Source organism: Tenrec ecaudatus, chromosome 18 (assembly GCF_050624435.1).
Source record: "Tenrec ecaudatus isolate mTenEca1 chromosome 18, mTenEca1.hap1, whole genome shotgun sequence".
Lineage (NCBI taxonomy): Eukaryota > Metazoa > Chordata > Mammalia > Afrosoricida > Tenrecidae > Tenrec > Tenrec ecaudatus.
Window position 1 is genome coordinate 39001190 of NC_134547.1, and position 27871 is coordinate 39029060.

At 41.5% G+C, this 27871-nt stretch overlaps 1 pseudogene; it reads left to right on the forward strand.

Annotated features, from left to right (window-relative positions):
* Window positions 1-410: 410 nt before the first annotated feature.
* On the forward strand, window positions 411-27519 carry LOC142431703 (lupus La protein homolog pseudogene; annotated as a pseudogene).
* The last annotated feature ends 352 nt before the right edge of the window (window positions 27520-27871 follow it).

Consider the following 27871-nt stretch of genomic DNA (forward strand, 5'->3'; position numbering starts at 1 on the left):
AAAGCGACATTTTCTTTTTAAGATTTTTGGAAAATGTTGCTTTTAGTGTTTTTGATATGTAAATAGAATGGAATTAAGGGCATGCATTGAATGCCTGGCTAATTGGTTTGGGTTTATAGGAGCTAGTGAACTCAGTAGAAAAGTGACATGATCTTCCCTGTCTTCCTTAAGCAAGTTAGACCAGCCTGGGAGTGGGGACGTTGTTGTTGTTACTGTTGTGGATCGCCTTTGGGGGGCTGGAACCCTAAAGTTTCCCTAAAGGACACTTTACAGATAGCCACAATGGCCCAAAATGGTGACAGTGAGAAAATGGCAGAGCTGGAAACCAAAATCTGTCATCTGATTGAGTACTTTTGGGCGACTTTAATTTGCCTCAGGACAGATTCTTAAAGGAACAGATAGATACTTCGATGAGAAGAACATTGCAATGAGCATTTAGGGGTCAATATTTGTTGTGTTTGAGAGAATTGAAGGTGCTAAGAAGTTCATTGAGACCGCTGGCCAGAAGTCTAAAGACACAGACCTGCTAATACTTTTCAAAAAAGAAGCAAGAAAGAGGGCAAAATCACGTGGAGACTAAATAACGAGATAAGCAGGAGTAAGAAGAAAATCGGAAGTTAGCAGATGACGCTGAAACGAAATCTTTAGAAGGAACGACGGGCTGCTTGCTGAACTTTGCAGGCGACGTAGCGGAGCAGACCTGTAGAGAAGGTTGGAGCATCCTTTTTGCAAGTCATAAAGAAATCAAATGGACAGATTTTGTCAGAGGAGTAAAAGTTGGAGTAATTCTATTTTTGGAAAAAAGCTACAGAAGTATTGGATAAAGCCAAAGATGCAAGTTACCGTAGCCTGCAATTGAAAAACAGAGAAGTGACACAGGAGGTATTAAAAGGAGATATGGGAAAAGCAGCACGGAAAAAAGACCATGGGAGATCAAGCAGAATTCCTGAACAAATGGAAGTCAAAAGGTCGCAAATGTAAAGGAAAGAGAAAGGGAAATGAAGTCGCCCAGGCTGGTCGGCTAAAGGAAAAGTCCAGTTTGGGGGCAAGAAAGGCAAATGTGATCATGAGGATGAAGGTGATGAAAAAGGTGATGCAGCTGGACCAGTGCACAGAGCAATAGAAGAAGCAGACAAAGAAGAGCCTGCGTCTAAACAACGGGAAATGGTACAGGGGACCAGTTCATTTAATAAACCACTTTTTAAATTTTACATTTGTTTTATTTACATTTAATCTGCTTTTCTCTATGGAAATTAAAAAATTATTTTTTCAATCATTTTATTGAGGGCTCATACAACTCTTATCACAATCCATACATATATCAATTGCGTCAAGCACATTTGTACGTTCATTGCCCTCATTGTTCTCAAAACATTTGCTCTCCACTTAAGCCCTAGGCATCAGCTCCTCATTTTTTTTTTTTAGCTCCTCATTTTTAAACCCTCTCTCCCTGGAGATTTTTAAAAAGAAAATTGAATTGTGTCCACCTGCAAGAAAGGAAAATAGTTTTGTTGTTTTGTCTTTTTTTTATCAGCTGAGGATTTTTTTTAGGTGTATAGCTCTGTGTTAACAGATGAATCAAAAGGAAGGTCCTTCCACTAGATTACCTTTTTAACATGCGGATATATCATTATAAAATTTAATAAAATATAGGCAAAAGAAAAGTGACAAGAGATAGGCGCTGGGTTGGGGAGGGTAGATGTTTGAGAAGAAGCTAGGAAAGGCAGCCCCAGAGACCTATCGAAGCACTCGTCCTGGTAGGGAAGAACCAGGAGCTTCAGGAGGATGTAAGACAGAGGAGACCCAGGCTCTTTAATGTGTGGGGCATGGGTGCACAGAAGAAGCTGTCACCCCTGCAGCAAGAGCAGAACTGAGAGAGAAGGAGCCTGCCAGGGCCTGAAATTGCCTGGATGCATTTTTTGAAAGCCAGAACCGGTTCAGATCTTTGTGTTCTATGGTCTCCCTTGTCCACTTCAGGGCCAGAAAGAACAGATTGCGTTTCCAAACACATCCCAAGAATCTGCAGTGGAAGTTGGAAGAATAACCCCAGGCTTCTTGGTCTAATTCTCAAGGTCAACTGATATCATTAGAATAACATGAACTCAATTTGAGTTACAGCAGGGAAATCATGTTAGGAAATATGGGTCACCCATCGCCAAGTAATGAAGCTGTTACCTTGTGCGAGTGGAAACTCGTTCAGAAACCTATCAACCGTCCTCGCCCCATTGTCAGGCTGGCTCTTAATATCATCGTTACCTCGGAAAACCAAAACTCACTTACAGAGGAAAACAGTGATGGAGCAGGGATTGATTTTTGTGCCTGCAGCCTTAGGACTAGCCACCCTTGTTCCTACTGGCTTCCCATTGGGAAGCTTTCTCGATGAGTTTTGAGATTTTCCTTAAAATCTTTAGGAGAATACTGAGGTCGTAGAACAGACAAACTCAGGGTGGATCGACCAGGTGGGGAAACAGGATGAGGAGAGAAATGGCCAAGATGCACTCCAGAAGTAGCAGACGTCACTGGTCGTCTCTACGCTAGTTACTTACAGGATGATAACAGAGGGTTGTGGGCCAAGTTAAAGCAATCAAGGTGGCAGTACTACCTACCTTCTGGAAGGGTCCTCAGCTACCCAGCACCAGCCCACAGCCAAGCAGCAGGGACGCTCCCGTCAGCACGATAAACACAGAACTACATGAGAAATCGCCTTCTCTTCTCACTCGCTGCCAATAGAGTAATGCTGACTCTTAGGGGCCCAATAGGACGTAGGTCGTAGAGCTGTCCCTGTGGGTCTCTGAAGTGTAAATCCTTATGAGAGGAGAAAGCCCCAACTTTCTCCTAATGAACAGCTGGTGGGCTCAAACTGCCAACCTTGTGGTTAGCAACACATACGTCACCACTGTGCCACTTCACCCATAATAGGTTGGTGGTGGTGATGGCAGTGAGAAAGCGCCTACACAAAACATTTCTTGGCGCTGCCAATTTGTTGCTTAAGGGGGTCATTAAAGATGGATACTCTGCCAGAAGGTTGCTGTCCTGAGTGAAGAAACCTCACTCCCAACAGATTTCCAATGCCAAATGTAGGGAGATAGGAAGACTCTGCTCTGGGGCAAATCTGAGGAGTGCTCCAGCCCCTTGGTGTGGGTGCTAGGGTTTCTGGTCCGGCTCCCAGGACCAAAGCTCTTCTTAAAGTGTTGGTGGGATCGTGACAGCTCCGCTATGGGCTGAAGTGCTCTCAGGCTCTTGCTCTCACCTGCAAGAGACCCTTTGCCCAAGAAGCCCAGTCCCTGGGGTAGCCCATATAGAGTGGCTGGTTGACATAGGTGTGGTATGATGGCCTGGGCTCCTTCTCTCAATTTAGAAACTCTGAAAGACAATGCTAGCTCTCAGGCTTTTGTACAGCTAACTGAAGTCCCTATTGTAACCACAGCACAATGCACCCTTTCCCTCTGCCAAGTCCAGCTTCTCTCACTCCCTAGAGTCCTGGTCCTGCACACTAGTCTCTGTCTGATGGCCGCCCCCAGAAAATCCACTGGGAGACCTCCATAAACTTTACTGTCTCCCTTGGTCCTATGAAGGTAGAGTCACATCCTTCAAGGGTCTCGAGAGGACTCGATGAAGCAATGCTGTTGAGAGGATTCTGACTCACGGAGGCCCTATGTGCACCAGAGCAAGATGGTCCTGCGTCGTCCCCACAATTAGTAGTTTTCAGCCCGTTCTTGCAGCCACTGTGTCCATCTGTCTCTTTGTCAATCCATCTGTATTTCACTGCCTGCCCAAGCAGTAAGTCCTTTTGCAGGGATCAGGCTCTCACAGTCAGCACGCAATAAATATCCTTACTAACCACACAGAACTCATTCTGCTAAACCAGGCTTCTTCTCAGAGGCACTGTTGGGATTCTGCACCAGTCAGCTGTGCTGAGGACTATCCTGTGCCTGATGAAGCGGTTTTCTGCCTCCCTGGTAAATTAGACACCGATAGCACCTCCCAATCAAACAGATGTGCAGAAATAGGCAAATGTCTCCTGAGGGGCAAAATTGCTCCCGAATGAGAACCACTGCACCAACCTACTAACATACCTGAGGCACAGTGGGAAAGAGGCCAGCCTGGGCCTACAAGCTGTGCAGAAGTCTTTCCCAGAAATCCAGATACAAGAACAGTCTGGGCCAGTGAAGAGAGCCCACTCGGAGAATCAGAGCCACTGTGGTAAGTCCCAGTGACCCATCATGAAACCTGTTGTAGCCTGGGGGTCGTCATGTGAAAAGCACAGATGTCAATCCTAGCCCTACCCACCTCCCAGGGAGGCTGTCAAATAGGAAGGAGTTGGATCACACAAGCATTTATCTTATCCGAGTTTGGCTAAGGGAACTCAAGAAAGGGGAGCCGCTCTGTCACTCTTCCCTCATCCCAATCCTCAGGGAAAGAGAAGCCACAACTAAAATGCTCAAGAAACTGAAAAAACAAACAAACAAAAAAAACAGTTGTCAAATCGATTCTGGCCTGGTGTGAGAGTAGGATTTTCAACGGCTAATTAATTGGCAAGTAGCTTGCCAGATCATTCTTATGAGGTGACGCTGGGTGGACTTGAATCTCCAACCTTGCACTTAGAGCCAATGCACTGTGACACCTGAGGACTTTAAAGTACTTGTGGAGTAAATTAAACTCTCAGACCCTATCAGGCCCAGATTTACAGAGTTTCAAAAATAAGTTTTACTGCTAGAGATGCCAGCTTTCCAAATTTTGGGTAGAACCTGAGTAGGTCCTTTTAACTTCTTTTTCAAAACATTGTAAAAATATTTTAAAAGTTAATAAATAGTGAATTTTTAAAAGTTGGAGCAACTCAATAGCTTGATTCAACCAATAATAGGCAACAGAAAGAGAAACTAAAAAGACTGCACCTGAAACACCTGGAAGAAGCAGAGATGTCCTACTTCTACCTTCCTGCACTATCCTCCTACCCCTTAGAATGGAAGGCAAGGAGCAAGTCCCTGAAATTGCCTGGCTCCCAGTGGTGCCCCAGGAAGTCAACAGGCCCACAACTGAAAGTCATCATGCAAGAAAGTTCATGTGGTCTTTGTTATACACCTCTGGAGATGCACTGCCCTCACGCAGCCCACCCTCCGAAGAAATTCCAAGGAAGGTAGCCTGAAAGGGGGATGAGCAGATACAGATTAAATTGTTCTTCACCCCACTCCCCAAAAAGTGTTAAAACCCTAACTTTGTGACCTTTTTGGAAATAGAGGATTCTTTCATATGTAAATGAGGAGAATGTAGTAGAGTGGATCCTAAACCTAATCACCTGAAATTTTTTTTCAAACCAGGATGGAAACAGAGACCCATGCAAAACAGGATTGCACAAACACCCGGAACCAGGAGAGAGTCTAAAAGAAGAAACTGATATGGCCAAGATTTCTGATTCAGACTTTTAGCCTCCAGAGCTGTGAAAAGCAGCATTTCTGTTCTTTAAAGCCACTCACCTTGGGTATTTCTGTTTCTACAACACTAGGTTGATAAGAAAGGGCAAATGAGTCTCCATCTTCATTGGGAAACCCTGCTGCCCTACACTCTGGCTCTTAGATTCAAAACCTAATGAATCAGTGTACTAGTCTGGGAAGACTAGGGAAACAAAGTCATAAACATGTATATGTATATAAGGGAGAAGTTCATATACAAGAGGAATTGAACATTGAGAAAACATCCCAGCCCAGTCCAGATCAAGTCCATAATTCTGATATTAGCCCAGTTGTCTGTACCAAACTATAAAGACCTCTTCAGACTCGTGAAACACATGCAGTGACGCCGAATGTAGGAGATCACCGGCCAGTGGGTAGAAAGTCTTTGGATCCAGTGGCAATGGAAATATCTCATCGTGGTCAGGGGTCTCTGCATGGCTTCTCCAGCACCCAGGGCTGCATCAGGGTGGGTCCATGTGTCTTGTCAGCTGCTATGTCTCCCAGGGCATGAGCAAAGAGTCTCCCACCTCCAAGCAGGAAATACTGGAATTCCCAGAATCCTTAGGGGAAGGTCATGCCCACACAGAAGCCTCGTTGGCTATGACCTGATTGACAGGCTAGACTCAACCCCTACATACTTAATCATTAAATTGACAATTATATAGCCACCACAATCAGTTTGTGCCTTGAGCAGTAGGGCCTACAGATTTTTCTATGGACCTGAACGTGCTTGGGTTCTAAACAGAAAATTAGTCTATTGATCCAAAAATATTCGAAGAAAACTGTGAAATAAAAATCGGTAATATTTTTATAAGCAAGATCATAAAAGACTTTTAGCGCTTCCAGGCAGAATAACTTTCTAAAGAGCTTGTATTCAAGGTAAGCCACATGAATTTTAACACAGTTAACCCTTGAGAGCCAGTACCTAGGGAGACGGCCTTACTTTTCCAGTTCTCAAGTTTTCCACCTCTGGCAGGCAGGGTGAAGTCTTTTTTATTATTTGGGAGTTATTACATATAACATATGATTCCATATTTCAATCACATCGAGTTGAGTTGTATAATTGCTACCACAATCAGTTTCCACACATTATTTTTCTGTATGGACTCCTTAACATCATTTCCCCTTTGCCCCATCACCACTACTGTACTACATGCTCTTGCCACAGTTCATTTTGCTATGAAATAGTTCCTTCTCTGACTGGTCTCCACATTCCACATTTCTGACTTCCACAGGTTTTTGATGTACCATGCAGAAGAGCCTGGCTTGGATCTTAGCAAGCGCCCCACCCCCAAACCTATTCTTTCAGCTTCCAGAGAAAAGGTTCTCCCCTTGCTTTGTCTAAATGGAGTGGTGAGGAAGAAGATACAGAAGCCCACAAGGCCTGTTCTTCTTGAAACTACAAACTAGATTCAGAAATAGTGGGAGTCAGTTCCCTAAAGAATTCAAAAGTTGAATCTGAATCAGGGGTTAATTCTCAACTTCTAGCTCCAGTTCAGAGCCAGTGTCATCAGAGCCTGTGATTCACAGTCTAGTGGAAGCTTCTAAGCCATGAGCTACAATATGGCAAATAGGCCTTGCTCTAAGTCTTTCTCCACCACTTGTAAGTCAGTTCATCATACCATGGTGGCTTGTGTATTGCTGTGGTGCTTGAAGCTATGTCACTGGTATTTCAAATGCCAGCAGGGTCGCCCAAAGTGAACAGTTTCATTAGCACCTCCCAAATAAGAACAACGAGGAAGGAATCAGCTGCCCACTTGAGGAAGTAGCCACTGAAAACCTTATGCTCAGTTTCAAAACATTGTCAGATATTGAAGGCCTAATGAATGGAAGCAGAACATGGTCAAAGATAGTGCCGAAGGTTGGGCCCCTCAAGTGGGCAGGCACTCAAATGTGACTGAGAAGACCACGTGGAGAAGACCATGGTGGTATGAGTGGGGTAGAGCCTGTGGGAGTGGGGTCCTCAGGATCTTCATTGTTGATAGGCTATGGCTCAAGGTAAGGAGAAACAGTTGGAAAACTCTGCCAGTGATCAGAACTTGGAATGTGCAAAATAGAAATCTAGGAAAATTGGAAGTCATCAAAAATGAAGTGGAATGCATAAAGATTGATATCTAAGGCATTAGTGAGCAAAAATGGACTGGGATTGGCCATACTGAATCGGAAAACCATATGATTTACTATGCTGGGATGACACAATCAAAAGGAAAGTTGTTACATTCTTTGCCAAAATGAACATTTCAGAAACCATCTTAAAGAATACTACTGTTTGTGATAGGATTATATCTAGCTGCCTTCAAGGAAATCCAATCAATACAGCTTTATTCAAATTTAGGCACCAACCATGAAAGCTAGTGATGAAGAAATTTAAAGAATTTTACTAATGACTTCAGTTAGAAATCGGTCAAATGTACAATCCAGATGCTTGATAGTTATTGGCTATTCCAATGGAAGCGTTGGAAACAAAGAGGAAGGAGCAGTTGTTTGACCATATGGTCTTGATGATAGAAACGAAGCAGGCGATGGCATGACAAAATCTTGCAAGACCAACAACTTGTTCACAGCAAATGCCTTTTTTCAACAACACAAAAGGTGATGATCCACACGGAACTCTCCAGATGAAATAAACAGACACAAAATCGACTCTATCTGTGGAAAGTGACCATGGAGAAGCTCAATAAAACCAGTCCAGGAGCTGATTGAGGAACCGACTATTAAGTGCTCAAATAAAATTCAGTTGAAAGCTGAAGAAAATTAAAACAAGTCCACAAGACCTTGAGTCTATCCCACTGAATGTTGAGGATATCCCCCAAGCAGATCTGATGCACTGAGCAGTCTGGACAGAAGACCTGATGAGCCGTGGCAGAGCATAAAGAACATCGCTCCTGAAGAAAACAAAAGGCCATTAAAAAGAAGGGAAAGAAAGCAAAGGTCAAAGTGGATGTCAGAAGAGATTCAGAAACTTGCTCCTAAAGAAGCTAAAACAAATGGAAGAATGATGACGTCAAAGAGCTGAATAGAAATTTTCAAACGGCCATTTGAGAAGACAAAGTAAAAATTTATAGCGAAATATTCAAAGACCTAGGGTTAAAAAACCAAAATGGAAAAACACACTCAACATATCTTAAACTGCAAAAAACAAATTGAACGAGAAAAAATTGAAGCCTTGAGTTTCAAAGTTTCTACGAGGACAATTTTAAATGATTCAGGAATCATCCAAAGACAATTGAAAGACTCGATCGTCACTGTACCAAAAAGAACTAGTCAGCATTCCACAACTTCAGGTGGTAGCATTTGAGCAATAACCAATGGTGCTGAGGAAGTTCAAGCTGCACTGAAAGCATTACCAAAAAAAGAAAAACAAAAAACAAAAACCCAAAGCTCCAGGAATTGGTGGAATACACTGAAATGTTTCAACTAGTCGATGAAGCACTAGAAGCACTTGTCCGTGCTTAGAAATTTGGAAGAGAGCTACCTGGCCAACTGACTGAAAGAAATCCATATTTGTGTCCATTCCAAAGAAAAGTGACCCAACACAGTACTCAAATTATATAAGAATATAATTGATATCACATGCAAGTAAAATTTGGCTGAAGATTGTCCCACAGTGGTTGCAGCTGCATATTGACAGGGAACCAACAGAAGATCAGGTCAGATTCAGAAGAGGACATGGAACAAAGGATATCATTTATGATGTCAAATGGATCTTGGCTGAAAGCAGAGAGTACCAGTAAGCAGAGAATTCCAGAATACTTGTGGTTTTTTTGTTTTGTTTTGTTTTAAATCATTTTATTGGGGTCTCACACAACTCTTATCACAATCCATACATATATCAATTATGTCAAGCACATTTGTACTTCATTGCCCTCATCATTCTCAAAATATTTGCTCTCCACTTAAGCCCTTGGTATCAGTTCCTCATTTTACCCCTCCCTCATGAACCCTTGATAATTTATAAATTAGTATTATTTCATCACGTCTTACACCGTCCAACATCTTCCTTCACCCACTTTTCTGTTGTTCATCCCCCAGGGATGAGGTTATATGTAGATCCTTATAATCAGTTCCCCCTTTCTACCCCACCTTTCCTCTACCCTCCAGTATTGCCACACTCACCACTGGTCCTGAAGGGATCATCTGTCCTGGATTTCCTGTGTTTCCAGTTCCTATCTGTACCAGTGTACATCCTCTGGGTGTGTGGGAGAGAGGGGAGGAAATATTTAAGAATTAGAGGAAAGTTGTATGTTTTGTTGTTGCTACACTGCACTCCTCCCCCTGACCCTTCTGTAAAGGGGTGTCCCGTTACCTACTGATGGGCTTTGGGTCTCCACTCTACACTCTCCCTCATTTATAATGATATTATTCTTTGTTCTTTGATGCCTGATACCCGATCCCTTCGACATCTCATGGTCACACACAAGCTTCTTCCAGTGGGTTTTGTTCCTCTGAGCTAGATGGCTGCTTGTTTACCGACAAGCCTTTATGACCCCATATACTATATCTTTTGATAGCCAGGCACCATCAGCTTCTTCACATTTGTTTATGCACACATTTGTCTTCAGCAATCGTGTAGGGAATGTGTGCATCATGGAATGCCAATTTAATAGAATAAAAAGTTCTTGCATTGAGGCAGTACTTGAGTTCTATTATAGAATAAAACTTGTATTTTATTGACTCTGCCAATTTTGGCATCAGTAGTTGAGGAAGACTTATGAACAACCTGCCATGTGCAGATGACACAACCTTGTTTTTTGAAAGTGAGGGGGAATTGAATAATTTGCTGCTAAAGATTAAGGATTACAGTCTTCAGTATAGATTACAGCTCAATGTAAACAGAACTAAAATCCTCACAAGGGACCAATAGACAGCATCGTGATAAATGGAGGAAAGGTTGAAGTTGTCAAGGATTTTGTCTTGCTTTAATCCACAATACTCATCGAAGTACCAGCCAAGAAATCAAGACTAGTTGCATTACGTAAATCTGCTGCACAAGACATTTTTAGGGTATTTAAAGGCAAGGGAGTAAGGTGTGCCTGGCCCAAGCCATGGTACTCTCCATTGCCCCATACGCATGTGAAAGTTGGACATTGAATAAGAAAGACCAAAGAAGAATCGATGCATTTTCATTGGGTGCTGGAGAAGAATGCTGAAAGTACCATGGACTGCTAAAAGGACAAACTGATCAGTCTTGAAAGAAGTATGGCAGCATGGCCAGCATGTCCCTTAGAGACGAGGGTGGCAAGACTTCCTCTTACATACGCTGGCCATCTTGTCAGGAGAGACCAGGATTTGGAGAAGGACATCATGCTTGGTGAAGTAGAGGGGCGGTGAAAACGAGGAAGCCCTTCAATGAGATGGATGGACCCAGGGGCTGCAACAATGGGCTCAAGCATAGAAACAATTGTGTGGATGGTGGGCCATTGTTCCATTCTGTTGTTCATAGGATCACTCTTGGTCAGAAAGCATTTGATGACACCTGACAACCACCGCCAACACCAAGTCTCTCTTATAATCAAAGGGCATGCAGTGTTTCTAACCTATGCCCTGGTTGTGTGTGTGGTGTTTACGTGTTGGGCTGCTATCTACAAAGTCTGTAGTTCCAAAGCACCAGCCACTCTGTGGAGAAAAAGGCAAGGTTTTCTACTCCCACATAGTGCTACAGCTTCACATGCAATATTCCTTTGATTCTTTGAGGCTGCCTCATTCCCACCCCAACTATCATGACCCCAGCCCTGCCTTTCGGTTCTGGCTAGACTGGGGCATGTACACTGGTACAGATAAGAGCTCCAGGCACATGGAATCCAGATCAGATAAACCCCTCAGGAACAGAAATGGGAGTAGCATTACCAGGAAGATAGCGGGGAGGGGTGGGAGGAGGAGGGGATGAAGAGGGAACCAATTGAAATGATTGACGCATAACACACACACGGGGATGAACAACAGAAACATAGGTTAAGGGAGACATCATTTGGTGTGAGATATGAAAACAATAATTTATCATTTATCAAGGGGTCATGAGGATGGGAGGGGGAAGGAGAGAAAAAGAGGAGCTGATACTAAGGGATCAAATAGAAAATAAATGTTTAGAAAATGATGATGGCAATGTATGTACAGATATGCTTGATACAATTGGTGTATGGATTGTTATAAGAGCTGTAAGAACCCCCAGAAAAGGATTGAAATTTTCTTAAGTAAGTTTCAGAAACCTACAAAGGCAGTTCCACCCTTTGCTATAAGGACGCGGTGTTAGACAGGGTTCTCTAGAGAAACAAAACCAGAATGCTAGTAATTTTATACATATTTATACAGATAGATAGATAGATACATAACATAAGAAACAAGCAGTTAATTAAATTATAAAGCAGTACAAATGGCTCAGTGCAACTCACTCCCGTGAGACAGCTGTGAGACACTAGCAGTCCTTCAAGCTTTGAGGGCCGCCAGGTAGTCCTCTGTAGAGCAATTCAGGCTATCCGGACACAGGCAACAAACAGCAAGGCAGGCCACCAACAGTCAGCCAGATGACAGGGTCTGACAGTCCCCAGCTCAAGAGATGTAAATTCCAATGGTGTGGTGAAGCAGGTCTTGAACGAACCTCAAATGACAGCAACACAGTCCATGTGTTAGGTGTCCCACAGGTAGTGTAGCATGCAAATTGAGGCACAGAACAAGCAAGGCAGTCGCACCCTGGTCTGATGACCAAAGAGCAAAAGACAAGAAAGGCGAGGCTCACCAAGCCATTTATCTCTCCACCCTTCAATTAATCCCACATGTGTTTATCAGCCAGGTTGGCACAATAAATTAACTACCACAGGGGCTATGAGTCGGAAATAATTGATTGCAATGAGACTTGGAGATGCCACTTCCAAAAGTAGAGCAAAACAGGGCCAATGGAGAGAGGCCTGTTTATTAAGAAATAAAAATAAGAGAAAGTGTATTTCCTTTTGACATACCCTTCCCTGATTTCAGATGCAAAGAACACCTGCCTGTTTTCATCTCAGGATTGCGCTCTCAGCATCACTTGCCTGCTGGGCTCTGTGGGCACCTGACTCCATAGTGCTCTGAATTCTCTCCCTCCTACTCCTCCCAGAAGCTTCACGTGACCAGTAGACAGCAAACACCGGCCAGAGCCTAGTATCGTCCTGCCCACTGCCTGCTTGCACTTCCTTGGCATCACTCTCGTAGGGCAGTTAGTGGGTGGGTTGTGTTTATTTTGCAATGAACAAAGAACAAAGGCAGTGGCAGGGGGCTTGGAGTGATGTTTGTGGGTTGCTTTTCGGGACCACAGTCCCTGCCATGCCTCTGGTTCTGTTGGCTCCAGATCTGGAGGCAGGGAGGAGTCGCTGCCCTCAATCATTTCACAGTGAGCTGTGTCGTTTTTGGCCAGTCTACAGCCACAGCAGATGAGCCCTTGGGCACTTCCATTTGCTCAGATGGGTCTCTAGACCTGCTCAGATGATAGGGATCACCCTCTACTCACCGAGGGTGCCACCAACGAGCCAATATCCCTCATGTGCAAGTCTCAGAGAGCAGTTCCTACCAGCCCTGTGTCATGCCACCTTCCCAGTGGAAACAGTGCCCCTGTTCTCTACCCCGTGATGGCTGCTACGAATAGAGACAGAGATACTGGGGGCACGGAGGCGTCAATACAGCAGAAAGGGTTCCAAGTTGCCCACAGTAAACAAAGCAGATTATATTTGCTTCCACCGGAGCCTGAGATTTTGACAGCGAAGAGAGACTTATCGTAGAGTTGCTGCTGCATTTATATTTAATAAATTTAAGAGAGAGATGAAATAGACTTTAGCAAGGCTAGTGAAATATTTATAAAAGCACAGCAAAGCCATGTAAGGGAGAGAGAGGGGGAAATAAAACAGCTCGCATGTGGGATCAAATCGAGCAAGCCAGCTTTTAACCTGACAGCTCCCTAGTTCTGTGAGCCTGAGAGCTGCCAACAGGCCACAGATGCTCCACACCTGAGCTATCTGGGAAGGAGCATGAGGTGTGTGAAGGGGGTGGACGGGGGGAGGACAGTGTATGTGCATAAGACATAGCCAGATCAGGGTTGTCCAAGGCATCCGTCACACCTGTCCAGCTCGTTAACTGCACCTGGCTCTTTGTAATGCCAGTCAGAGCAGGTTCTCCCATCCTGGCCCACAGCCAGTCAATTCTCTGAGCTGATGGGAACACACAAGGCTTGTTGGGGCTAAGGCAGTAGGGCTTCCATCCCTAGAGGAAAGTTAGTCTGTCCAAGGAAGGTCTGGTTTGGGAATTATTGGACTAAAGGGAAACAGGTTCGATTTGTTAGCCTGTAGATCAATAGCATTTCTTTTAAAGCACAAATAATATATATCCATGGTAGAAAAATCAGAAACACAATCAGATGTACTAATAAACATACAAACCATATTCTTCGTAATCTCAATGACTCCCTGTTGGCCATTCCAAACTGGCTGTAGACCATTTTATCTAGGGGTGTTATCATTGTTGTTCTTAGGTGCCATCGATTTCCAATTCACAGCAACCGTAAGTGCAGAGTACAACTGCCCCATGGAGTTCGCTATGCCCTGGTGGCACAGTGACTTACAAGTTGGACTATCAACTTCAAGGTCAGCAGCCCAAACTTTCCAGCTGCCCTGAGGGAGAAAGATGAGGTTTTTCCAGTCCTGTAAGAAGTTAGAGCTTTGGAAGCCCCAAGGGGCAGGTTCATCTTGTCCTATTTGGTCACTATAAGTCAAAGCTAACTTGATGGCAGTGTGTTTGGTTTGGGCTTGGAAATTTTACTGGACTAGATCACTAGGTCCCTCTCCCTTGAAGCTGCTAGATGGGTTCAGGTGATGGATCTTTCCACAAGCAGACAAGCAATTAGTGGCTGCACCCCCTGGGCTCCGTGGGGTTAGTCTTATGGAGGAATCATTCATTGTCTGGAACACCTATAGGCACCTTACTATAGAGCAGACTGGTCACTGTGAGCACTGGGATTTTCCCATCTTTTACTCCAGCGTCTGCCATTTCTCACACACAGGAATGAGCATTCTCCTGCATGTTACAGCCACTGCTCTCAGCCTGTGGACTTGACATAAATAACTTCAGGAACTCTAAACCACTTATTTAGCCACTTCGTCCCCAAATTTAACTTTGTTCAACAAATAGCTGGCATATTCGCTTTTGTGAATGGACACCATCCCTTTTAGGGAAGGAGATTTTAAGGAAACCTGAAAAAGCTGGGATCTAGGACTAAGGACCCATCTCCTTCAGCCCTCAAAACACCTCCTCTGGTCCCAGGGCCCTGGGCCCTTCCCATTTTCCTCTACTTTCCAGCCAGTAACCTCTGTGTTAGTCTGGGTGGACTAGAGAAACAGATGCATGGACACTCATATGTGTATAAGAGAGAGTTTTATAGAAAGGGTAATTGTACATTCAGAAAACATCCCAATCCAGTCCAGTCCAAGACCATAAATCTGATATTAGCCCATATGTCCGATAACAATCTATAACGTCCTCCCCAGACTCACGAAACACATGCAATGATGCTGAGGACAATCACACATTGTAAGTATCTCAGTGCTGGCAGGGGTCTCTTTGTGGCTTCTGTGGCTTCAGAGGTCAGGTTGAATCAGGGTCAGTCCATGTGGCTTCTCCAGCTCAGGGCCCTACTTGGTAGCATAATTCCATGTGACTTGTCAGCTGAAATGTCTCCCAGGGAGTGAAGAGAGAGAGAGAGAGAGAGAGAGAGAGAGAGAGAGAGAGAGAGAGAGAGAGAGAGAGAGAGAGAGAGAGAGAGAGAGAGAGAGACAGAGAGAGAGAGAGACAGACAGAGAGAGAGAGAGAGAGAGAGACAGAGAGACAGAGAGACAGAGAGACAGAGAGACAGAGAGTCTGTCTCCTTCCTCCCAGGTAGAAATCCAGAAATTCCCAGAATTTTCAGGAGAAGGCCATGCCCACACAGAATACTCTTTGGCCATGATCTGATTGACAGGCTGGACTCCACCCCTTCCTCTCGAGTCCCAAATTGACACCAGATGATGTTAATACCACAACCTCCTTCCTTCAAACCACACCTAACTCATTCTGACTCCAAGTATGAAAGATACTCGAAAGTCCGAAGGTGGTAAAAATGCTTAAGATATTTGACTGCAAACAAAAGGTTTGGAGATTCAAGTTTGCCCTGAAGCATGCTGGGAGAAAAGGCTGACAATATACCCTGTCTAACACAGTTGTACTTTGACCACATGGGGTGGTCGTGATTGAAATTGGTTGGACAGCTCTTCTTTTTGTGATTGTTGTTTTGATGATGCTAAATGTGTGTCCTTGGCAACTTCAATCTTTTCTCCATTTATCAAGTTACCTATTTGTCCGGTTGTGATGCTTTTGGTCTTCTTTACATTAAATTGTAATCTATATTAAAGACCACCAACCTTGATCTGCACCAGCAAGTCCTTCAAGTTCCTCACTTTCAGCAAGCAAGGTTGTATCATTTGCATATCTCAGGTGGTTAATAAGCCTTCCTCCACTTATGATGCCGCATTCTTCTTCATATAAAAGGTAACATCGTGATAAATGGGGGAAAGATTGAAGTTGTCCATGATTTTGGCTTCCTTGGATCCACAATAAATGTTCAAGAAAGCAGTACGCAGGAGATCTAAAGGCACTTTTGCATTGGGTATATCTGCCACATAAGACATCTTTAAAGAATTGAAAAGCAAGGATGCTACTTGTGTGCCTGACCCAAGCCATGCTATTTTCCATTGCATCATATGCATTTGAAAGTTTGGCATTGAATAAGGAAAATCAAAAAAGGATCGATACGCTTGAGTTGTGGTGCTGGCAAAGAATATTGAAAGTGCTACAAACTGCCAAAAGGACAAACCAATCTGTCTCCAAAGAAGTATGGCCAGAGTGCTCTTTAGAGGCAAGGATGATGAGATTTCGTCTTATATATTTGGACATGTCAGGAGAAACCAGTCCCTAGAGAAAGGCATCAAGGTTGGTGAAGGAGAGGGGCAGTGAAAAAGAAAGACCCGTAATGAGGTGGGTGGGCACGGTGGCTTCAACAAAGAGCTCAAGCATAGGAGCAATTGTGAAGCTGGTGCAGACAGGGCAGTGTTTCCTGTTTTTGTGCAGAGGGTTGTTATGGGTTCAAATGGACTCAATGGTACATAATAGCAAGAAGCATCTTTCCAGGTGTCCATTTACCATCATCTATCTTCTTTGATAACATGTCTACTTTAAAATGTTGTCAATTTTTCCTGATTGGGTATTTTTAAAATTGGGTTTTACAGTTCTTTACATAGTTTAAAAAGAAGACTTTTATCAGACTGAAGATTTAAAAAAACAGTTCCTCCTAGTTAATGGTAACTGTCAAAGAAGAGAAGGTCTGAATTTTGATAAAATGCTATTTTTTCCCCTCTAGGGATTATGCTTTTAGTGTCAGTTCTTGGAAATCTTCGCCTAACCCAGTCACAGAATATTTCTTGTTTCCTTCAAGAATATGTGTAACGTTATATTTTACACGAAGGGCTATGATCCATTTTATGCTGAATTTTGTATGTGGTGCAAGATGTGTTGAGTTTTTGTTTATATTTTGTTTTGCGCTTTAGTATTCATTGTTCCAACACTATTTGTTGGAACAAATATAATTTCTCCACTGAATTGTCTTTGCCCCTTTGTCAAAAAACCAGTTGTCCATGTATGTGTGGGTCTGTTTCTGTATTAGCAATGGTTCCAGTGAACTCTTTATATCTTTACACCAGTACTATAAGCTCCTATTACTGTAGTGTTGTAATATATCTTGCAATCAGGTAATGTTAGTTCCCATCTTTGTCACTTTCAGCATTATTTCAGTTATTCGACATCCTTGGCATTTGCAAATGAACTTTAACCCCTTGTGAGATGATATGTCACTGTTGCTTTAATTTGTGTTTTTCTTATGGTTATGGTTAATGCACATAAGCATTTCTTCATATGACTATTGACCACCTGGATGTCATCTCTGTTAAATGCTGATTCATGCCTCGTGCCCATTTTTATTGGGTTGTTTGTATTATTCTTATTAAAATATGGTAGTTTTCTAAGTTTTTGCTGTGAGGTGCTGCTGAATCTTTTATCTTTTCTCCTATAGTAAGAACCAGCAAAGTTTTGAGACATAAGAGCCAATCCTATCCCTCACAACAATTTAAAAATTATCCAAGAGTAATATTTTTTTACAAAAAAATGGAATCAACACTATCTGAAGAAATCCATTTTTTCCAATTTTATATCAGAGTCACGTGTACACACCGAAAGAGCTGCATATGGCTTGAGAGCCACAATTTGCCGACTTCCATACTATAGTATGGGTTTATTTCATGATATTGGGCAGTACATTAATCCCTTGTATTATGGCCCTTAAGTTTCTCCCTATGTTTTCCTTGATGGTTACTATGGTTCGAGGGCTTATATTGAGATCTTTAATCCATCTTGAATTTGGTTTTGTACATGGCGGGAGATATGGGTCTTGTTTCATTCATTTGTTGAAAAGTCTATCTCTTCTCCACTGAATATGTTTTGGTCCTTTATCAAAGATTTGATATCTATAATACTTGGTTGTATTTCTGTGTTCTCAATTTTAATTAATTGGTCTCCATATCTATAGTTGTCCAAGCTGTTTTGATTACCATAACTATATAATCAACTCAATGCAGATAAGTCAATTTCAACTCGTTGCAAGGGTAGTGAATTATTTAATGTAGTTCTTCCAGCCAAAATCTCTAAATGACCTTTCCCTGCATGGATTTGGTAAGAAGGTGGTAACAATACTGACAGGGTTCATCTGTGAGTAATCAGGAACAGGAGTCCCTGGAATGGCAATCTACCATGTATAAAATATGCCCTACAAGAAACAGGAGGAGGGCTATCATTACTAGCAAGAGCCAGGAGTGGAACAAGTTCTCTGGACTCAAGATACTTGTAGAGTAAACCTCCTGGACCCAGATGACAGCTATGCCATCAGAGAAGCATCAACAGAACCCAGTACCAGAGTATTGAACAGACTCTTCAATCCATGGAGCAGGAAAAGGAGTTCTTTTGTGCAGAAGGTGGGAGCCTCTGGGCACTGAATTGAGGGAGTAAGACTTGCTGACCCAAGGAAGTGGAGCTGTGCGCCTTGACGCTGAGAATTAGGAGCCTCTGGGCACCTAATTCAGGTAGTTGACTTTGCTAACCAACAAAGCTTGAGCTGAACGCCTTCAGGTTGAGGCTTGCAACAGAGTTGTATGCCCCTTTGGGCATTTATTAGCAGACCTGAAACATTGTAATATGTCCTAGTAAGCAAATACCCTGAGCACTTCTTACTGCCATTACAATTTGCTAACTAATGTGATCTGAAAAGGTGATTTGTAGTATCTTGATTTTTTAAAATTTATTGATGCTTGTTTTTTTTTTACTATAAATAAATCATTTTATTTGGGCCTCTTACAGCTCTTATAACAATCCATATATCAATTGTAACAAGCACATTTGTAGATATGTTATCTACATCATTTTCAAAATATTTTCTTTCTGTCTGAGGCCTTGATATCAGCTCCTCTTTTTGTCCCTCTCTCCCCCACCCTCCCATTATAAATTATTATTATTTTCATATCTTACACTGATGGAGTTTTGTGGTCTAAAATGTGATCTATCCTGGAGATGGTTCCATATGCACAAGAAAAGACGTATCATGTGTTTTTGTTGATGAAGTGTTCTGTATATGTCTAAGAGATCAATTGACTATTATGTTGTTTAGTTCTTCTGAATCTTTGTTGATTTTCTTTCTAGTTGATCCATCCGTGCTGTAAAGTAATATTTTGAAGTCTCATATTATCATATTATGGTCTATATTTCTCTTCACTTTTTAAAGAATTTTATTAATGTATTTTAAAGGCCTTTCATTTTATGTATATATATACTCGAGTATAAGCCGACCTGAATAACAGCCAAGGCGCCTAATATTATCACAAAAACTGCATTAAATATATGCTGAAAAAACTCGACATATACACGAGTATACACAATATATTGATTATGGTTATATTTCCTTGTTTAATTGAAGTTTTCAAGATTATCCAATTACCTTCTTGGTCCATTATTATAGCTTGTGCTGTGATGTGTACTTTAAGAGATTAGTATTGCTACTCCTTTTTTTTTCACTGCTGTCAGCTTGATAAATTTGCTTCCATCCTTTGATATTTTAGTCTATGCTTGGTTTTATATCTAAGGTATGTCCCTTGTAAGCAGCATACTAAAGTCTTGTATTTTCTTATCTATTCTGTTAGTCTTTGTCTCTTAATCTATTTACATTAAATTCAACTTATTTACATTAAATATTGTTATTCCATCTATTTACATTAAATATTGTTAATCCAATCTATTTACATTAAATATTGTTATTTCAATATATTTACATTAAGTATTTTATTGATTAATTTAATCTATTTACATTAAATATTCCATCTATTTACATTAAATATTGTTTTTTATTCAATCTATTTACATTAAATGTTGTTATTGATAAATATGGTCTTACCATCATTGTGTCATTTTTTGTGGTGCTATTGGTTTCAATGTTCATGGTAATTTTTGTGCTGCATTCCTTTTGTTTATAGATTTTCTTGACAGTACATTCTTTGCTGTTTTTGTCTTACACTTACTATAAGCATATGATTTTCCTCTTTTGTTTTGTTGAGGTCTTAACTTTTTCTTTAAGGGTCTTTTTAATTTCCTTTCCAAATACAAAAGAGTTTGTGGTCTTTTGTGAATGACTAGATATCTTCTCCATTCAACTATTGTCTATTTTGTTTATATTTTGTTGTTGTGTTCATTATGGAAATGTTATGGTATACATACTCGAATATAAGCCGACCCCAGTGTAAGCCGAGGTCCCTAATTATTACCTGGGAAACCAGAAAAACTGATTGACTCGAGTATAAGGCTAGGGTGGGAAATGCAGGATGTGAATTAACACAGAGACCAGAGGGGAGAGACGGAGCGCAGCCACAGACACATCCTTACCAGTTCAGCTGCCGGCGGGCATAAGTGAATCACTACGGGTGCTTCTGCGAATTGGAGCCGTCCGCGTCATAGGACGGCTCTGATTGGTTAGATGTGAGTAAACAAACATTCAAAATCCTGCAGTGTCAGTGGGGCTTTGAATGAATAGCGGAGGAATGGCAATCACCCACGAGATGTTACACCTCGCTGGGGTACCACTGACCCGTATATAAGCCGAACCCCAGGTTTTCAGCACATTTTTTGTGCTGACAAACTCAGCTTATACACGAGTATATATGGTATGTCATCCTATAGTTCTGCTTCACTTTATGTATTAATTAAGTAGGCTTTTTCTTCCTTAATAATGTCTTGCATGGTAATTCCAGGTTTCTGTAAGTTGTTGTTGTTGATTTTCTGTCCAAAACACTTTTAATATTTTTTAATAGGGTGAGCTTATTTTCAAAAATTCCTTTAGCTTTTCCTTATCTCAAAGTGATTGCATTTCTCCCTTATATTTGAAAGATTATTTTCTGGAAATAGAATTCTTATTTGGCAGTTTTCTTTCAAATTTTGAATATATCAATTCATTGCCTTTTGGGCTGCTTGCTTTCAATAGAAAAATCTGAATTTATCCTAACTTGTTGGACTTTATGTGTGATTGTTCTTTTTTCCCTGAGTTGCTCACAGAATTGTTTATTTTTCTTTAATGTTAGAAAGTTTAACTATAATGTGTCCTGGTGATGTTATTTGGAGATTAGTCTATTTGATGTTCTCTGGGCTTCTTGGATAGTTCTTTTGTGTTCTGTGGTAATATTAGGAAAATTCTCATTTAATATTTCTTCAACTATTATCTCTGTAGTTAATCTTTCTTCTTTCTGTTTTTGGATCTTTATCAAATGTAAGTTGTTCCCTTTGTCCTATACAGTTCTTAGGTTTTATTAATCTTTTTTGGTCTTTTTAATAGCTTGCTCTTCATTTATTTTGGTCTCAAGAAAGTTGTCTTTGGGCTCACTTATTTTGATTCAATTGTTTCAATCCTTCTATTTTTCTTCCTTCAAAGTGTTAGCCAGTTATAATATTTTAGTGCTTGCTTTTTGAATTTTTATTTGAAGTTGAATTATTTTCAGCTTTTTGCTTATTTCTCAGATTATCTCAAAGTGATTTAGTGCTTTCCTGAATTCCAGTATTGTCTCTTCTGTTTTTTCTTCATGTCTATCAAATTTTTCCTCCAATCACTTGAAGTAGCTGGAGATCATCACCCTAAACTCCCTCATGGGAAGATCTAAAGCTTTTTCTTCTTCCAAAGCCTCTTCCTGGTCCCAAAACTGAGTTGTTTTCTCCTGTTTCTGGAGACACGCAGAAGTTGACTGCTGCTTTTGAGGCATAGCACTGTTTTTATGTTTTGTTTTGTTTTAATGTTTCTTTCTGGCCACAAAGCTATCACCACACACCTATTGTAGATTCTGGATAGCTAAGGTTTGGTCAGGCAGTTTGGCACTAGCCTATCCAAGCAAGAGCCAAAAGTAAATAAACAAATATTGCCTACAGTTGGAATTCTGGTTTCAAGCCTAGCTCTCAAGTAACCAGGGGTGCTAGGCATTGGCCCACACAATCAACATGATGAGAGCGAAGAGACTATCTGAAATACTGCCTGTATGACTGCCCGAGATGTTTTCACTGACCCTGTAGGTCAGAGAAGGGCTTATATTCTACTTTGGCCCGAATCACTAGCAAGCAGGTGATATCACATTGAATCTTGAGCCTGCCATACTGATCTCTCACCTAACTTAGGCCCACCTCCTTCTGCGCCTCTCCAAGTTTCGTCCATCTCCCCAGTGCTCCAGGGAAATTCTGCTCCAGTCTACCCCACAATCATTCCAGACAGGCATTGGGAGACAGTGTGTTGCACATCTAAATGTCCCTATCTAACAGTAATGCAGGAGTGGGTCAGGACCCTCTCAGCCCCAGGGCACAGAAGCCTGTGAATCTTCCCACCCAACTTGAGACTTGACCACCCCCCAAGTAGGGTGCAGACAAAGTGATAGTGTCCTTCAGGGTGTTAGTTAGAAGTGGGTGAGGAGGAGATCTGGAGAGATGGAGAGAGAGGTAGCTCCAGAGGCATCTTGCCACGCAACACAGAATCAGTGGCTTTTTGATTTTGTGTCGATTCCTCTCTCTGAGACACCAAGATATAAGTAACAGAAGTTTACGCTCCTCAAAGAAGACCCAGAATTCAGGCTGCCAAATCTTTTCCACTGTTTTCAAAGATCCCTCTCCTCAGTATTTTTATTTTAATTTCAGATTGCCTCTTGAAGTATTTAAAAAGGAAATTGTTTTCTGTACATTTATCTTGTATCCTGCAACCCTGATAAATATTTTGGCTGTACTTCTTCCAAGACAGATTTGTTTGTTCTTCTAACAGTCCATGGTACTTTCAAAATTCTTTTCATGTGGGTGTTGAATACTACTGATCCCACCCCACCCCACCGCACCCCCAATACTACTTTAGCAGTGTCCGACAAATTTTAATATATTGTTTTTATCATTAAAAGCATATATTCTACTTTCCTTTTAAATTTATTCTTTGGATCATTTGTTATTTAGAAGTACCCAAATATATCCAAACATTTGAAAAAAGTCCAAAAAGCATTGTGATTCAGTTTTGTATTTAAAATGGGGTCATTTAAGGTTTTATGTCTGAAAATATTTATTTGCTTTCATTTTTGAAAAATATTTTGATTAGGTATAAAATTATCAATTGATGATTTTTCCTTCCTCTTTTGTTGTGTTTTTCCCCTTTCTTTCTTGATACTTTAGATCAGTGGTTCCTGGAGTGCGTGAAACTGTCCCTGGAGGGGCACTGGGCCAATCCAGGGGTGTAACATCAGATACCTACACTTTTTCCTGTATTATGGGCTTTAAATGGCTAGGGGGCGCTAAGTATCTTTTTCCCCCCACCTGAAAATGGGGCAGTAAATAAAAGGCCAGGAGCTCATGCGGAGTGGATAAGATGCTGTCCCCCTCCCTTCTCTCCTGCATTGCCTCTGGTGAGAAATCTGCCGTTCGCCTTGGCTTTGCTCTTCTGTAAATTAAGTAGCAGCTTTTCCTCTGTCTTCCTTTCAATTGATCTCTTTATCACTGTTTTGTTTGTTAAAGAAATCTAGTCATTCTGGGTCTTGGTGTGCTTCCTTTGTGTTCCTTGTGCTTGGAATTCATTGAGATTCTTGGATGTGTGAGTCGACACTTTTCAACACCTTGGGAATATTTGGGGTCGTTATTTCTTCCAATGTTTCCCTTACCATAGTTACATTTGTATTCAGCTGACTGGATTCTGTCCCACAGATCGCTTAGGTTCTTTTTTTTAAAATCTTGGATTCTCCTTAGAGATAGTTGTATCGGCATAAATGTCACATATCATACAAGTTAACCGTTCAACCACGTTAAGAAGATCTGTGTCATCATCATCACAATCAATGTCAGAACATTTTCTCCTCATACACATTGCTGTTCCCTCCCACTCCCCCGGCATCCCCGAACATCCGTCTAGGCAATTCTCAATCCAGTTACTATTTATTAATCTACTGCTCCTCGATTTCCTATACAGAAATCATGAAAAACACAAACAATAAGCAAACAAATAAAAATAACATCAATGACTCCACAAAACATAGAAGAGAAAATAGAAAATATTAAACTGAAACAACTTTAAAATGGGCCCCAAAAGAGACCAAAGTATAAAATATTACATTTTATCCTAACTACATCTGCCATAATTGACTTTTAATTTATTTCTGTTAATAGAAAGGCTGTTAACATCCTTCACCTATGTAAGAGGGGAATCACCAGAGGCTTAATACATGTGGGACCCTGCAAATGAATTTTTTTTCTTCCACCATCATTCATAGCCTTCTGTAAACCAGGTGTTCATGATTTAAGCTCTAGTATAATTCCCTCTTTTAGATTTGGATTTTATTATTCACAATTCTTAGATTACACATAGGCTGGCGTGCTTCTTCCATTGGACTTAGTTGACACCTCACGTAGATGGCTGATTCTTTGGAGACAAGCCTTTAAGACCCCAGACACTATTCTTCCTGATAGATGGGCACCATTTGGTTTCTTCACTACATTTTTCTATAGCACCCACATCCTTAGCGATCTCTCCATGAGTATCAGTATCAAGCAGGACCATGTCATAAGTATTCATTGTTCTCAGATTGGTGCTAGAATTGAGGGTGAGTGCCAAATCCATTCATATCTCTACTGTTCATCTATGACCTCTGGCTCACTTTAGAGACACATTACTGTTGTGTGATAACAAACAATATAAATCATCGCCCATGAAGTATAATTCTGTTGATTTTCGGTACCACCGTGTAAGTTCTGACCCATAGTGACACTATGCAGAACAAAGGAAACACTGCCCAGGCCTTTGCACTGTCACGATTGTGCCTCTGCTTGAACCCATTGTTGCAGCCACTGTGCCAATCCGTTCATTGAAGGCCTTCCTACTTGTCATTGTTCCTCGTCGTTCTTCAAGGACTGGTTTCTCCTAACATGTCCAAGGTCCGTGAACAAAACATCACCATCCGTGCCTCTAAGGAGCACTATGGCGGTGCAGCTTCCAAAGCAGGTTTATTTGTTCTTTTAACAATTCATGGTACCTTTAATGTTCTGCACTAGCAATTTGGTGTCACTAATTTAGCCGATGATATAGAATTTTTAAAACTGTTGAACAAAGTAAATTATACAAGTATAAGAAAATTTTAGACTATAATACATGAAATGTTTATACAGATTAAATTCTTAAGTGACTAGACAATATTTAAACAAACAATGAGGTGATACAGCAAAACAATGAGGTGCTACACAAAAAAATTTTAATTACACTCATTCACAAGGGTCTAACCATTCCTACAAGATTAAGACATGTTCTAAGAAAGCAAGAGAGTCCCTGGATGCCATTCATTAGCACCCTCGAGGCGAGAGAGCTAAACCAAAGTCCAATGGCTGCCAAGTCCATAACTTTGGGACGGCAGCCATCTGCTTCTTCACACTTTAGAGCATTTCAGACTCAAGTTCAAGAAGTGGTATGTCTGTTTCTTAGATCTGCTACAGGTGAGTTTGAGGTAAAGTCTCAAACTTAGAGGGGTTCCCATATTGAATGCTTCTGGTGTGGCCTATGAAGGATGGGTGCCTCAAAGAGAAAGAGTCTAAACTCCCAGGAGTAGTAGGCACATGTTCTGGTTCACAAAGAGCTGGATAGGAACTAGGTTAAAGTCTCTAATTAGGAACAAGGGACTGGACAGCTTCGCCCCTTGGGTTCTATGTAAGTACTGTTAAGCATTTTGTTGTTGTTGTTGTTGTTGTTTTGCCTTTTTCTTAATGGGAGATTGCTCCTCCCAGTTTCCCCATTAACAGAAATGTAAACCCCTTCTCTGAGACATGCATACGCAACTCCAACCCCCTTCTTGACTTGAATTTCCAGTAAGGTTCGATTATTGCTCTTGACTTGAATTTCCAGTAAGGTTCGATTATTGCTCTTACAGGGGAATGTATTGATTTGAGGTGGCCTTAGCACAATAGTGATGGCATCAACTCAATGATCTTCTCTCCCGCTCCCCTTGAAAATCTCACTCCAGCTGAGGTGAGATCTCCTCTGTTGAAGTGGTTTTAAAATGTACAGATAAAGGGGGTGATATATGGTTCATGGGCGCTAGGCAGGCTTTCTACCTTGTTGCCTGGGAGACTAGATTATAAAATTATATGACCTGGGAGCAGAAACCTGCCTTCATCTTAGTGTTTATCATAGTGGACTCATAAAATATTTGTCCTTTTGTGATTGACTAACCACTCAGCATAATGGTTTCCAGGTCTGTGAGTGTCATGAGGATCTATCCTATTTGGAGTTCTCTTGGTTTTTTGTATGGTCAATGCCTCTTCCTTTGGAATATCGGGGAACTTTTCTTCCACCATTTCTCACACTGTGTTCTCTGTAATTTTTTTTTCTTGTACTAGGATCCGAACGTTTCTCTTGAGAGCGCTCCACATCATTCTCAGGCTTTCTCCTAGTTCCTTTGCTTTGTTTGTTGATTGTTTCTCTTTGATTGTAATCAGAGTTACTGTCGAGTTCATTAGTTTGGTTTGCCTTTGTTTCTATTCTATTCTTTAGGTCTTTTACTATGTCGCCTCGTTCTGTTATGTCACTTTTTTATCATATGGTATTCCTTTTAGTTTAAGGATTTTACTTTTTTACATTTCTTCCATTATTCTCATGGGTGATCTCACATCTCTTGAAAATACCTACACATCCTTCTTCTGAATTCTATTTCTAATAGTTCCAGGGCCTCTTCTTCTGATGACTCCATTGATCTTGGATGATTTTCAGTTGTGTTTTATGTTTAGCTTGACCTTTGGTGTTTACTGTGATTGATTGCTGTTTCCTTGGGATTGTAGTAGAGTTAGTAGTGATGTGTGAGTTTCTGGTCTTGTAGAAGTTGTTGGCTCTGTATATAGGAGAGGTCTAACAGGTGCTGGAAAACATACAATCATGAAATGAGGAAAGGAGAGGGAGATGGATAAGTGAGGTAAGTGTTGGAGAAGATAGAGAATAAAATAAAAACAATGTTTGAATAGGCCAACAGATTTGTACAAATAATGCAAAATTTATTGTAAGAGGGTTAATCAGAATTAATGTTTCACAGAAATGCATTTCATGAGGGGAAAAATAGCAAGAGCAAAACATATATAATGGGAGCTCTTCTCCTTGTGTGACAGGCAGTCTCATCTTCCAGTTCCTGTGCTGTCCCAGCTGTGTCCTGGAGACAGGACAGTGGAAGTCGGACTAAGCATATTTGACTGCATTGGGCACCTGGTCACCAGGGCTGTTTTTAACTCTGGCAAAGTGGACAATGTTGCCATCAATGATCCCTTCAATGACCTGCAATACATGGTTCATATGTTCCAGTATGATTCCATACATGGTAAGTTCAATGGCACCATCAAGGCTGAGAATGGGAAGCTAAACATCAATGGGAAATCCATTTCCATCTTCCAGGAGTGAGAGCCCACCAACACCATGTGGAGAGAAGCTGGTGCCGAGCATTGCGTAGAGTCCACTGGTGTTTTCACAGCCATAGAGAAGGCTGGGGCTCACTTGAAAGGTGCTTCCAAAGGGTGATCATCTCTGTTCCTTCTGCCGATTCCCCTATGTTTGTGATAGACGGAACCACGAGAAGTATGACAACTCCCTCAAGATGGCCACAATGCCTCCTACACCACCAACTGCCCCCCCCCCCTGGCCAAGGTCACCCATGCAAACTTTAACATTGTAGAGGGACTCATGACCACAGTCCATGCCATCACTGCCATCGGAAGATTGTGGATGGCCCCTCCGGGAAACTCTGGTGCAACAA